The sequence below is a fragment of the Austrofundulus limnaeus genome, unplaced genomic scaffold (genome assembly GCF_001266775.1).
Source record: "Austrofundulus limnaeus strain Quisiro unplaced genomic scaffold, Austrofundulus_limnaeus-1.0 Scaffold98, whole genome shotgun sequence".
NCBI lineage: Eukaryota > Metazoa > Chordata > Actinopteri > Cyprinodontiformes > Rivulidae > Austrofundulus > Austrofundulus limnaeus.
In genome coordinates this window covers 820,080-832,998 of record NW_013952500.1, presented here as the reverse complement: position 1 = coordinate 832,998, position 12,919 = coordinate 820,080, and the positions used below count along the sequence as shown (strand labels likewise).

Below are 12,919 nucleotides of genomic sequence, written 5' to 3'. Positions count from 1 at the left end.
CTGGTGAAAATTTCATGTCATTAGCACCTCTAGTAATATATTTACTGAGAAAAATGGTGACGTGTTCAATACTTATTTTACCCGCTGTATCTCATAACCCACCCTCCTGGCAGTGCTGCTGAGATTCCAAAATGAATAAAAATATCATATAAAGCAATCATTTTTATGAGAAGACGGATGGTGAATAGAGGCAAGATGTGTGCAAAAACAGACTGTAAGAAGGTTTTAGCAACTTTGAAGGAAACTCCATTCTCCTTGGCGTCTTTTATGTTGAGATGAAAGTAAACTTCRCAAAAATATCTGATCCCATAACTTATCTTTTAATGTATTTATGACAAATATCAAAGTTGAGCAGGTATTAAAGGCATAAACAAGCCAAACTAACCAAAATCAAAATGATCTACAATAACACATTATTTCTAGCTGTTTAAACTTACAACCCAACACCTGTTTAAATGTCAGAAAAGTGTCTCATCAGCATTGTGCCACCATTTCACAGCTTCCATCCTTGTCCTTCATGTCATCTTTCTCCACCCCCTCTCCTCCCCTTCATGTTGTTTGCTTGTAATTCAAGCCTGCCAGAACAGAGACAAAGATTGCAACGTGGCCAGGAACAGTCAGGTCTGATAGGGTCCTCATAAATACTGGAAACCATGAAAACAAAACTTATCTAGAAAGTCCCTGCATAACTATTTTACTCTCTCTCTTTTAATCTCTCTTCCTTTTTATAGGTTAAAAAGCTTTGACTATATGCCAAAAATTAATGTTCCAAAATAAAAATTAGATTTTAATTGAAGAGGAAGTTTTAATTCTTTGTCAATTTTTTAATTTAATTTAATTTTTTAATTGATTTTATGGTCCTTGTCTTCTTGCGTCACCCAGTATGGACATGAAATTCAAAAACAGAGTTTATAGCGCTTCAGTTAAAATTGTTGCAGCCTTCCATCTGATGAGCAACCATGGCCAACTGAGCAGTTTATCTGAACGGCCCTGCTTTAGTCTCTGTATTGGATTTTGCTGATATGTTGTTTGGTTTTCACCAATCCCGGCACCACTCAGTATGGTACAACGTCTTTATTTAGCTCTGGTCCATCCAAAGGAAATTAGAAGTCTTGTTGTTTGTTCAGATGTAATTTTACCAACCCAAGTTAGACTGGCATGCATTCTTTTTGGACAGAAGAGGTTTTCTTTTGGCTACCAGAATAAACAAGCCAGATTTGTTCAGTCCTATTTTTGATAGGGATTTTTTTTTAATCATTAATGCTGACATTGAGATGAACTTCCTTGGATGTGGAATGTTTCCTGTTTTCTCACTGCAGAGTAATTGACTCTAAATTGTTTGGAAATTGGTTTTGTAAGCTTTTCTCAGAATGATGGTCAGATCACTTCTGATGCAGTAAGACCAACCTAAAAGCCCCAAAACTTTTACTATTATATAGATTCCTACTCTGATGATAAGTTAGTGAAGTAGGTTTCAATAAGCTTCCTGCTAGTTTTCCTCTACATTACAGACATCAAAACATTGATTTTCTTTGTTATTCCACAAACTACTTGTGCAATTTTGCTGTTTCGTTTTTTTAAWGATGACTGTCAAACAAGGCATGTTTAATTTAGTTATGTTTTAGTTTATTAACCAAACAAATTTAAATGCCTCTTGTTGGAGGTCAGACTGACAAATGGAACTCAATGCCAACCATCAATGATGGACAGACACTTTTATTTTGAAAAGAAAAAAGGAAAATTGGATTCTACAGAGTTTTAGTCATTCAGGAATTAGAAATTTATCAGGGATTAAGTGGTGTTTTAATGACAATATAGATATAATTGCATAACTCTCACACCTTCCATTGTAAAAACAATGTACAAAAATGTAATAATAATTTGGGAGCATTGAGGAAATTAGCACAAAATCCACCATCAAACATGATTACATTAATTTTTGTTCCTTTTGCATTTTGTCATTTGCAAATTTCATGAACAGAAAGCTTTTTGATTCTTTCCCGAGACAGATGTTTTAGGACGCACTATCTGAAAGTCACCTTTTTATATTTGGTCATCAATTATTTAAAGGGGCAATATTTATGTGTTTCTCAGGCGTTTTTTTAAATATTATACCATGATAAAATATCTATGTAAAATTTAGTTGTTATTAAAATGCTGTTTTTAGGTTTAAATCGAAAATAAACTTATCTTCTCATCTTTTCCTCTTCTAAACGCCTTGAAATTGGCCCCCGTCTCTTTAAGAACCACCTACCGCTTCTGTCCCGCCCATTTTAGCGCGGGGGGTGGGGGTTCGCACGCACGCTATGATGCAGTTTACTTAGCATCTGAAAATACATTTCTTCAAAGGTATTTTTAATCTGAAAATAGCTTCACTGAGTGAGAAGTAGTGTTAGGAGCTCAGCAGACAGTTTCAGTTTCACTTTCAGTTTCACCCGTTGTTTGATTCGTTACTGGCGAGAGCCGGCAGGAGTCATGGGCGGGGTGTGTGGGGTGGGGGGTGGGGAGGTGTGCTCCGTGATGAGGAAGCTCGGCTTGGAGACACAGCCCAGAGGTGGAGATGGTCCCAAAATGCGTTTCTAGTCCCAACCGGTCGTTTTTGCTCCCCTGCCTGCTGCCTCAGGACACTACAGGATTTCTCACACGTGCATGAATGAGTCAAAGTAAGACTTTGGACATGTTTTTTTATGAGAGGATAACATAACATGATATAAAACTCAAAAAAGTTGAATTTACATGATGTAGCCCCTTAAAGATGTTTTTTTAAATTCATCTTTACATGTAGCTCATACTGAATGTAGAGTTGCTTCATGTTGATTCATGCCTTGTTGTGCAGTACAGTTGTATTGTAGGCTGTAAAAATAATTAAATTGAACATAGTAAAGATGATTAAAAAAAGGGACTTGCTGGTGAGATGTTAGATGGAGTAGKGAGTGTGGGAGTGGAGGTTGACTGTTGCAGAACAACAGAACAACAATTGATGTGTTCTGTGTTTGCAGGTCAGGTGTATTCTTCGGTGTGAACATCACAAATACCCACGCACTAACGTGAACATGCATGCAGCGGTTTTCTTCACCACGCCGCATCTGTCTGCACATTTGCCCCTTGTAGCTTTAAAATACTGTAAAGCCCGTTTTTTTTTTTTTAAAGTACCGCATCTCAAAAACCACACTCCAAGACCATGTAATACAACTCTCCCACGCACTCAAACACAAAAGGGCACACTCRCAGAGATTAATCGTACCCCTGCACACACTCCCCATCCATCTGCCTGAGGTGTGTTCTGCTTCTGCAGCAACAGTGGCCATGCAWTAGATCTATCACTCGTCTTTTCGAACATCACGGCGTGTGTGCCTGTTCTGGCTGCTCTTTTCCACCACCGCGCAGGCCCTTCAATGAGCCTCTCTATCTTCCCAACGCTGACTCACTCCCTCACCGCTCGCCTCACTCTGTGACACACTCAACATGATCAGCTGCATGTGCTTTCCCGAGTACACACATGTGCTTTGGATGGATCCCAGTTCAGAGAGAAACAGGAAGTTCTGAAAGTGCTTCAGGGCTKTTGTGGATAAGAGGAAGCATTCAGCTCTTCATTTCACACATCGCGCTCATGCTCCTCTGTACTCATGCTCGTCTTCTCTATCTTTATCTCTTGCCCTGCACTTTCACGTATACTTTAAAAAATACAACAGTGATTTGGGGTTTACATCAAAGATGGAGCGGGGGATTGGAAACGGCAGAGGGAGTAAGAAAAGGGATAGATTACGACAACTCAAAACCTCTCATTTGCCATCCGTGCCCACAAGGGCCTCTTAAAAGGCAGCGACGGCATTTGAAATAAAGCAGCGCTGACCAAATGAGGACCTTTTATTTTATTTTTTTCTGCCAGGGCCTGGAGGCAGAGGAAATGACCTCAGCCCTTTAAAGGACCTCCGTTTCCTCCTCCGCCGCTGGGAGATAAAACCGCGCCGAGCTTCACCGGCCTGACTGGCGCTCTGCCGCGACAGCCCACCGCAGTGAATTGTGGGAGACAGATGAGATGAGACGATAGTCTCTTGTGGCTGTGTGTTCGACAGTTTGTTGTTGTTCATTTCTTCGCCCTGTAACTTGCCATCCGTTTTACACGGAGATGCTAAAAACTCTCAAGGGCATTACATAAACTTACATCTTGAAAGAATTACTGTCACATTTACTCTAGAACGTGGGTGGCTTGATCTTAAATGCACTATCTTCCTGTTTTACCCACATAAACTCCAATTACATTTAAAGCATTCAGGTTTTTTGTTACTTAAAGCCTCAAATGATATATATTCTGTTTAAATTTAATTAAACATTATTGCAGACTCTTGCTAATTTGAAACTTTTGTTTTGGAATATTGAATCAGTTTGGCTGTGCTTAATGGCACAYAGTTATATTTTAAAATGTTGTCAGGAATGTGACTATTACAGTCCAAAGAATCCCCTGTCTCAGGATCAACCGCATGTAGAGAAATAGTTTGTCACGTTGTGTAAAAAGCAAATTTATTACTTCATCACATTCAAAAAAATCTTTGATTGGATTGAAAAGTATTTGGATTAAATAATCCAACATTAGTCTGATCATGACGGGTGTTTATGTGCACCTGGCTTTTATTCAGAATAGAAATACTAACATGCACATRTATTTTAAGTTTCCCTAAAAAAACCACAGAAGAAATGCGACTTCCGTGATGAACATAAACAAACGTATCTTCTAAATTAATGAACTAGGTTTTAATATCTGTGGAGACKTTGATGCACTCCGTGTTTCTACACTTCCCACGATCAAGGTGTTCGATATTTTTGAGCTCTTTCGACGTTTCTAATATAAATGTCGTATCGCTWACCGACCARTTTTGCTTCTCCAACATATTYGCATCTAGCCAKGTGGAAATACGTCAGGCTGACACATGAGCAGCCAGGTCAGTTTTYCACAACCAGAATAACATGATCAGAATAACCCCGGATTTATACYACATGCATCTCCGCTCCGCTGCGCTGCGGTGCGCAGGGCGCAGCCGTTCGKTTGTGTYTCAATTTATRCAGCGTCCGCTCCGCTMCAGTCTGATAGTGTGCAGGAAGGAGATCACRCAATAAATTGTGGAAGTCACAGCAAAAAATAATTAATTCTGTGAAAGACGAACTCCAAACACAGCTGAAAACATTAATATAAAGGTTTTTGATATCTATACTGAAACTGTCTCGCTGTCGTCTTTCTGAAACTTCTGATTTCAAAATAAAATCCACGTGTATCGTGTGTGTACACATATGCTTCAAGCTACATGTTTCCATCTGCTTCCCAAACAGAACGATACATTCTGACAGCATTTGTGTAGAAATATATCCAAATATTTATTAATATAGCTGCAATTTCGACATTATTCCGACAAATTATCCAGCATAATAGTGTCTTATTTTGAAAATACAGATGYTGTGCTCGTTTCTTTTCCTGTTGGTGCAACGCAATCTTTAAAAATTGACTCCAGCGCTGCTCTGGCGTCCGGCAAAAATAGGATCTGTTCTAATTTTGACGGATCGCCGTCCGCTCACCGCAGCCAGTGTAAACACTCTCACTGATTATAATGGGGGCGTATTTGCTGCGGAGGTCGGACCGCAGCGGAGCCGGAACGCATGTAGTGTAAATTAGGGGTCCGTGTTTAAACGCACGCCATTCGGATTATCAATCAACATAAAACACCCCTCACTCAAATGACAAATTCATTCCTGTTGAGCTGAATCAGATCAGGATATTCCAATTGTCCATTCTGATAACTTATGTTTATGTAAACTAGTGAGTAGTAAAGTATTGTATGATGCTGACCATATTGATGAATGAGGTGATGTTTCCCAAAATGGCCCGTTTTTCATTGTCATGTGTCTTTGGGGTGTAGGTGGGGAGGGCGCCAGCAGGGAGTGCTTTTCTTGCATCCGTTATTAGTTTCTCATTAGAGGGCCAAGATATAAACATTTGTCTATGTTGGACACTGTGCCGGCGCAATTAAGGATTCTCTTTGCCGCCCTCTCTGCCCTTTGAAAGTGAATTATGTGCAGATGAGGATCTCGACTGAAGTGTGGCCAACAGCAGACCTTTTCCAAGGGGCTGTGCTCGCTCCAAGCCATTCCAGAAAAAAAGGCAAGATCAGCCGAAGAAAAAAGAAAAAAAGTGTGTGTCGTTTCCTGCTTGCATTGCGTATTAATGACTCTAATTAGCAATAGCTGAGAGATAATCACATTGATCTGGACAAATTCAACACGCGGAACCTTACTGGATAACACATGCAACCTTTGTTAACAACTCCTAATCACACATACACACACCCCAGCTCCCGCTCTGCCCCATCTCCTTCATTCTTGTATGTTCTGAGTTGGCCATTCACCAAGTTAGGCTCCTGAATGGCCGAACTTGTCRTAAATGGAAGAAGGCTGGCCATGAGTACTACATTCCTTAAGCTCTGACCTTTTCTACCCTCTTCACTTCCTGTGCCGTTTTTGCATGCAGAGTAGTTGTCTCCTGTTTATGCACTTGGAGCTCTTCTTTCTTTTGTACAAATAAAGGTTGTGCATTTGTGAGATCTGGGAGGAAATGCCTTTTTCACATAGAGCCAGTGCAACTGCAAATTGCTGGAATAATTTGCTTGAAAGTCTCGTTAGGTTATCTGCAGAGCAACAATATTGAAATGCCTGTGTTAAATTGTAACAACTAAGATTTTTGTAACCATCAGAGCTTTTTGTCTTTGAATTTTAAATGCATCCTGTTCTTTTGTTTTTTGAAAACTGCCTTGGTGGTCACTGGTGGAAGGTGAGGAGGTGTACCTGCAGTCATTTCTTATCCTGACCCTAAAGAATGGACKGCAAGGGAACCGCAATGTAAGACACGGCGTTCCACTGACCTGTCAAGGTTCTTGCCCCTTGCACATCCCCTGACTAATGATCATACCCTTGATTAGTTAAGGATGGCATAAATCATAACTCCAATAAATAGGAAGGCTAGCTGGGGGTGACAGAGCAGTACGTCATGAATGACTAACAGATGCAAGACTTTAAAAAATGGGCTGCGTATTTGTTTGGAGCCCAGGGGACAATTAGTCTTTGTCCAGATTGGAATGTTTGCCCCTGCTTGGAGATTTTCCCTGTGATCCCAGAGTTCTTGCTTTTCATCGATCTGGCTCTGTTCAAATATTTAGCCTGTTCCCGTTGTCTTGCAGGTGGTGCTTTTGAGCCTGGAACTGGACGTGATTACATTGCTTATTACAAACTGATTCGCAAGTGGGGATAAATCTGGGCTGCGGAAGATGGCACCCAACCTGAATACTAAAGTTAGCAATCTCCAGGTATAGGTAGAGTAACGGAGGAGAGTTATATTGAGGGTTTCCATATGTGAAGTGAAAGAAGTATGAAAGAATGTGTGCACTTGGTCTTTTTGTAAGGAAAAACATGCATTGCTTGTGKAACTTTCACATCTGATTTATTTTTTTTTGTATTCTAATCTGAGTGTACAAAAATCTAGATGCTCCTGTACTCACTATACTGTGTGTGTGTGTAGATGACATTTGCCTTTGAGTGTCTGTGTTTGTGTGTAGTCTTTTAGAAGATGTGTAGATGATCTGTTTTTTCACCCAGGTTCTCATTTTAACAAGCTCTYGACAAATAATTAACACCCTTCAGGTCTCAAACCTTTCTCAAGTGCACTTCACATGCGGCTCCGAACACATCAGGGTATTGCTATTAACGTTCGTAAGCTAATGAGGCTACCAGATAGCTGAGCAAAGTGCCTGCAGTTGATCAGATCATTTTCTTCCCCCAAAAAATCATTTTCATTCCTTTTTAAATCACTGACAAGTAATCATTTAGAAACGAGTATCTATTTAGACTCAAAGTCAGTGGTGCTAATTCTTTTTTCTTAAATTTTTTGACACATTGTTTTTAATTTACGAGTGTTAAGCCCATTTTTCACCAAGGACCACATGAGCCTTATTGTGCCCTGAAAGGTCCAGTTGTAATCAACTTTGACGTTTCGTGTTTAGTTGAAGTTGAACACGAAACGTCGCATTCCTTATCGTTACTAAGGCTAAGCACAGCTAACAAATAATTACTGAGCTCTATGTGGTATTTCCTGCATAGAAACAGTGTTTTAACACATCCTCTTATAAACACTGAAAACATGCATGGCTGACTAMATGTGAAATAAGTAATAGAGTAATACTGTGTTTATTCATCATAAAGCTGTGTAATGTCTGTGTTCATGTTAGAAAGGTGATATAAATGCAGTGTGCATATTTCAGATGTTAGTTTTTGTTTATTTGATTTACGTCTTCATGTTGCATTATTCTCTATTTGACTTGCGAACAGTTTCATAGTTGCTTTCATCAGTTTTACTATAACGCTCATAAAATTTCATCTCTACTGCAGGGAATATTGTTTGCACTTGTGAACATGTAATTTCGGTGCCTTACAGTTATACAGATCTCATTTATAATGCTTGCACAGATATTGGATGAGGAATTACTTCTTTTTTTTTTCAACCTCGTGTTCAGTTTGTCATCGCCACAATGAGCTGCCAGTGGTTCCCTTGGCCCTAAGCCCTGGCTCTCTGCCCTCTGCAGATCCTGACTGCAGCTCTCTGACAAGRACACTCCTACACCTGCAGAGAAGATGACAAGAAATACAATACGGCCAACAGGCTGGCTGCTTCAGGCCCAGATGTATACCTTTAGCTATAAATCCATTGGAGGGGTGATAAGTTAATTGCCTGTACTGCTATCTTGTCAGCAGTGTTTTATATTAAATAGTCGTCTGTGTGAGTTATTCTGCAGCAAATGAGTTTTCTTGACAAGAACAGGGAAGGTAAAATAGTGACGCTGGAGATGAAAATGAGGGTTTTTCAATCTGAGCAGCTGCATGAAATGCACATTTTGATTTAACTTGTACTTCTGTAGGAATAATGCTCTGACACAACAGGCTGAAAGGGTTTCTTCAGTGTAGCTGTTTCTCCACTGGACACTACATTGAAAACAAATACTTTTTTTTGGTTGTTGTTGTATACTCACAGATCCACACACAGAGGAAATGTGAAGGTCACACGCAAACATTTTGTTCCCGTCCTACAAACACACTTGGTTCAGTAGCCGCATCGTTTTTCATCAGTCAGCTGTTGGTGGTGCAGGATAAAAAGAGGACAGAGGAATGTAGTCTGAGTCAGGATGCTCTCCTCTGGGTTTGGAGCGGGACCAAGGCGGTCTCGGCTTGGCTGCAGTTCATCGTAGATGCCTTCGCGCTTTTAGAAAACCACCTTTTCTCTCCCTCAGTGTTTGGACAGCTCACCACAGCCTACCAAAACCAACACCCACGCAGCTCTGCAAAGCAAAGAGGGCTTGTCCCAACTCCACACGGACAATTTACCATTCTAAAATAAGTTTCAAGTTTCGACAACTGCTTTTTTCCCCTCTCCTTTCCGTCAGTTTTTATTCAGATAAAAAGCAGTGATGAATAAAAAGAAATTCATTTTAGATTTTAGTCAAATTAATGCTACATTTTGAATTCTGCATGGGCTCTTGAAACATTAAACAAATTGGGTTTTCTGCCATTTAAAAAGGGCATAAATATCAGGAAAAAAATAATAAAATTATGTCTCGCGTTGCTTGACTGGATGCATATTGCCTTTGCACAATTAAAGAATGCATATTTGATAATGCTTGATGCATTCCGTGTAGTTAATTATGACCTCCGCATGCGGGGCATAAGCAGGAGTCATTGTTTTCGCAMAGTTTTTTTTTTTCAGTGATTTTTGGTCAACCGTAGCACAAAAACAGCTGCACCRATCAACATGAAATTTGGCAGGACTGTAGATGAGTCTGACCTACACTAAGCCAGCCAACCGTTTTACGATAGACCACATATTTGAGGAGGGGGCTCCTTTCAAAGACGGGGTGTCTGGACGTGCAAAAATGCTTATAACTCAGAAACTATTAAACATAGGAGCTTCAGATTTCTTTTGTTGTTTAGCTCTGATGAGGGGCTATCCATCAGGTTAACCAATGCCCCCCCCCCCCAAAAAAAAAAGGACCACTACCCAAGCCACTACAATTGTGGGATGCACCTAGTAGCATGACATTTATTGGGAATAAAGACTTCTGAGTTCTGSTGCATTTGTGCGTGCGGGGGTCATTATGTTACCGCTATGCGGTATCTAGCTTATATAGTTCTAGTTCAYAACACCATCYWAGAACACTGCACAAAACAGTCACTTATATATAAAAAAGCTAATTAGTCAAATGTATCTAAGGAATTTATCTATGCAAATACATTCGTTTACCATAAATATCATATTACAGTATTTTATGCATATTTTTCCTTATGTGGCCCATCAATCTTCACCTTTAACCATAAATATTCAAATGCATGCAAAGTCTGAGTTATAAACATCCATGCTACCACATAAATTAATCATCCAAGTGAAACAGCAGCTTCACAACTTTTTTTATGTCTCACAAGGACATAAACAATTACACTGCCCTGCCTGGCGTGCCATTGTAACTCACCGTAACTCGACATTGATTCATTATTCATACTTAGGGCATTATTATTCTATTGTATGGGGTGCAAAATGGGATCATTAGTGCTGAATATGAGAATGTGAAAAATTGACATATTGGGGGAAATAATGGTGGATGTTGTAGGCAGGAAACCCCAAACAATCCTGACTATTAGCAGATAAAGAATAGCAATTTCCCCAGAAGTAATTAGGATTAGCATAATTTGATGGTGAATGCATGAACGATGCAAACGTGATTGATATGTCGATACTCGCCGTAATGAGTCCCTTATCTCCTCTCTCCACTGAAGACTTTTGTGTGAGCGTAGCCCGAGGTGACATCTACTGCGCCGCTACACCTCCTGAAGGGGACTGTGTTAAGAAGCACCCTGCCTCATATACACACAAGAGCAGAGGCGATGGAGGCATAGCACTGTCATGTAGTAACTGATTGAAGATGGTCCTTTTATCTTGACAGGCTCCCAGTTAGAGCCAGACCAGGAAATATGATATGGCAGCTCATGTTGTCTTTATTCCTCTCCGAGAGACGTTCTGTGTGTGTGTGCAAACTGTGTGCACGTGTGCGAGAGTGAAGTCCCTCCCGTGTGCACGTGTCCTTCAGCGTCTCTGTGTGTGCGTGTGCACTATTAGAGCGCAGCAACACAATATTATCAGCAGCCACGCATGTAGTCAGTCACTCTGAGCTGCTTTTAAGTGACAGCTATCGATTGGGTGTTTGTGTTTGTGCAGTGGCTTCAAAGCTACACCTTGGCCTCTGTATCCCACTTGAGATTGTAACTCTGCAGTACCCTCGCTGAATACAGAAACTGTACAGCCTGGGCTTAACTTCAGAAAGCCTTTCTTTAGCAACATCTGCCATGAAGATGAGTGTGTTCTTTAACTGTGTGAAATGGGATGTCTTCAATTGAGTAACAATGTTTTTGTACCCTCGTTTTTTTTTACAACCTAACTGCCCTTTTTTTTYTTTTTGCTCAGTGACTCAGTACCAGTGTAGCTGTAAAAGCTTGCTGTATGTAGCAACAAACCTGCTTGTCAGAGTCGAATAGAAATTTAAAACCTATTGTTTGTGGGTCAGTTCACTGAATTTCAGGACTGTTTTTCTTATCATTTGTACCAGACCTTGCATAATGAATGGAGAGATAGACAGTTCTCTTGCAAATGTTCTCATTTCCACCTCCGAATGTATTTAGAAACAGTGGACCTAAGTGGAAATGTCTATTTATTTTGCCACTGCTTAAATTATTGTGCATTTTTCTTATTGCCCAGTTGCAAAGGTCCTCAAATATAAGAAATAATAATAATAAGCAGCAATTATAAGGATCCTCACTTGAAAACAAACATGCATACATTAAAAAGGTGATTTGTCTGTAATATACTTGGCATGGGTGGCTCAGAAATACTGTCAAAAAGTTGCTTTAAGGCTCGTTAAAATATTTTTACTTGTAATGTAAATAGTATTTATAAATCTTACATTTTAAAATGCTCTGAATGATTTGAAATGAATCCATTAACCTCAAACCTCTCAGAATTGAAGGAAACTTTTCGCAGAATAATGCACATAAATAAAAATGACTACATTCGTCCTAATAATGTCTTAGTAAACCTTTTTTTTTCTGTAAAATAAACCTTTAATACCTTAATATTGTGACTATAAATAAAAACAATACACACTGTGTAATCATTTAGTATATTTTAGGCACATTAGCATCAGTGGAAAAGAGCAAAGCTGATTCGTGATTACAGCTTTCTCCCTGAAAGTCAGTTCAGCCCATAAAGRACTCCACCTCTCTCTGCACCTTTTCACTTGCTTTTTTTCCTCCCTTTCTGCAGTCCCCTCTTCTGTCAGGACTGGGAGCAGTCTGAATATGGGTCAGCGTTTCTAAACTACTCATCCCATTTAAAGTTTGATGAGTGCACTCCAGGTGGTAATGGGGGTGAATATTAAACTCATAATCAGTGGTTCCAAGTATCCAGTATTGGAATATCCTGATTATTAAAGTGAATCATTGCCCAGAGGGTCTCGGTAACATTCTGTGGGCCCCTAAATGTTCTGTCAAAATGCTCCAAGAAACATGGCAGCTTTTAGATCGTAATGTCAGTCAAGTTACAAATGACCACATAACATTTTAAGACAAAGCATTTTTGTAGAAACATCTAATGATGAGTCTTTGACTGAGTGGGGGTGAGGATGAGGGTGGGATGGTGHRATTGTGTATGTTTGGGTATTTGTCAGGCTGCGGTCTGGGCTGCCCCTCCTACTGCCTTCTATGTATTTATCCATTTATTTTTCAGGTAAGCGGACAGATGTTGGGTGTGTGGTCCTGTGTTTTGTTGGTGTATATTTAATAT

At 39.9% G+C, this 12,919-nt stretch overlaps 1 protein-coding gene across 10 annotated transcripts in view; it reads left to right on the top strand.

Moving 5' to 3' along the window:
• The window catches only part of rbms3 (RNA binding motif, single stranded interacting protein), a 378,321-nt gene that overhangs the window by 157,564 nt on the left and 207,838 nt on the right, over positions 1–12,919 (top strand). The gene's annotated exons all lie outside the window — the stretch shown is intronic.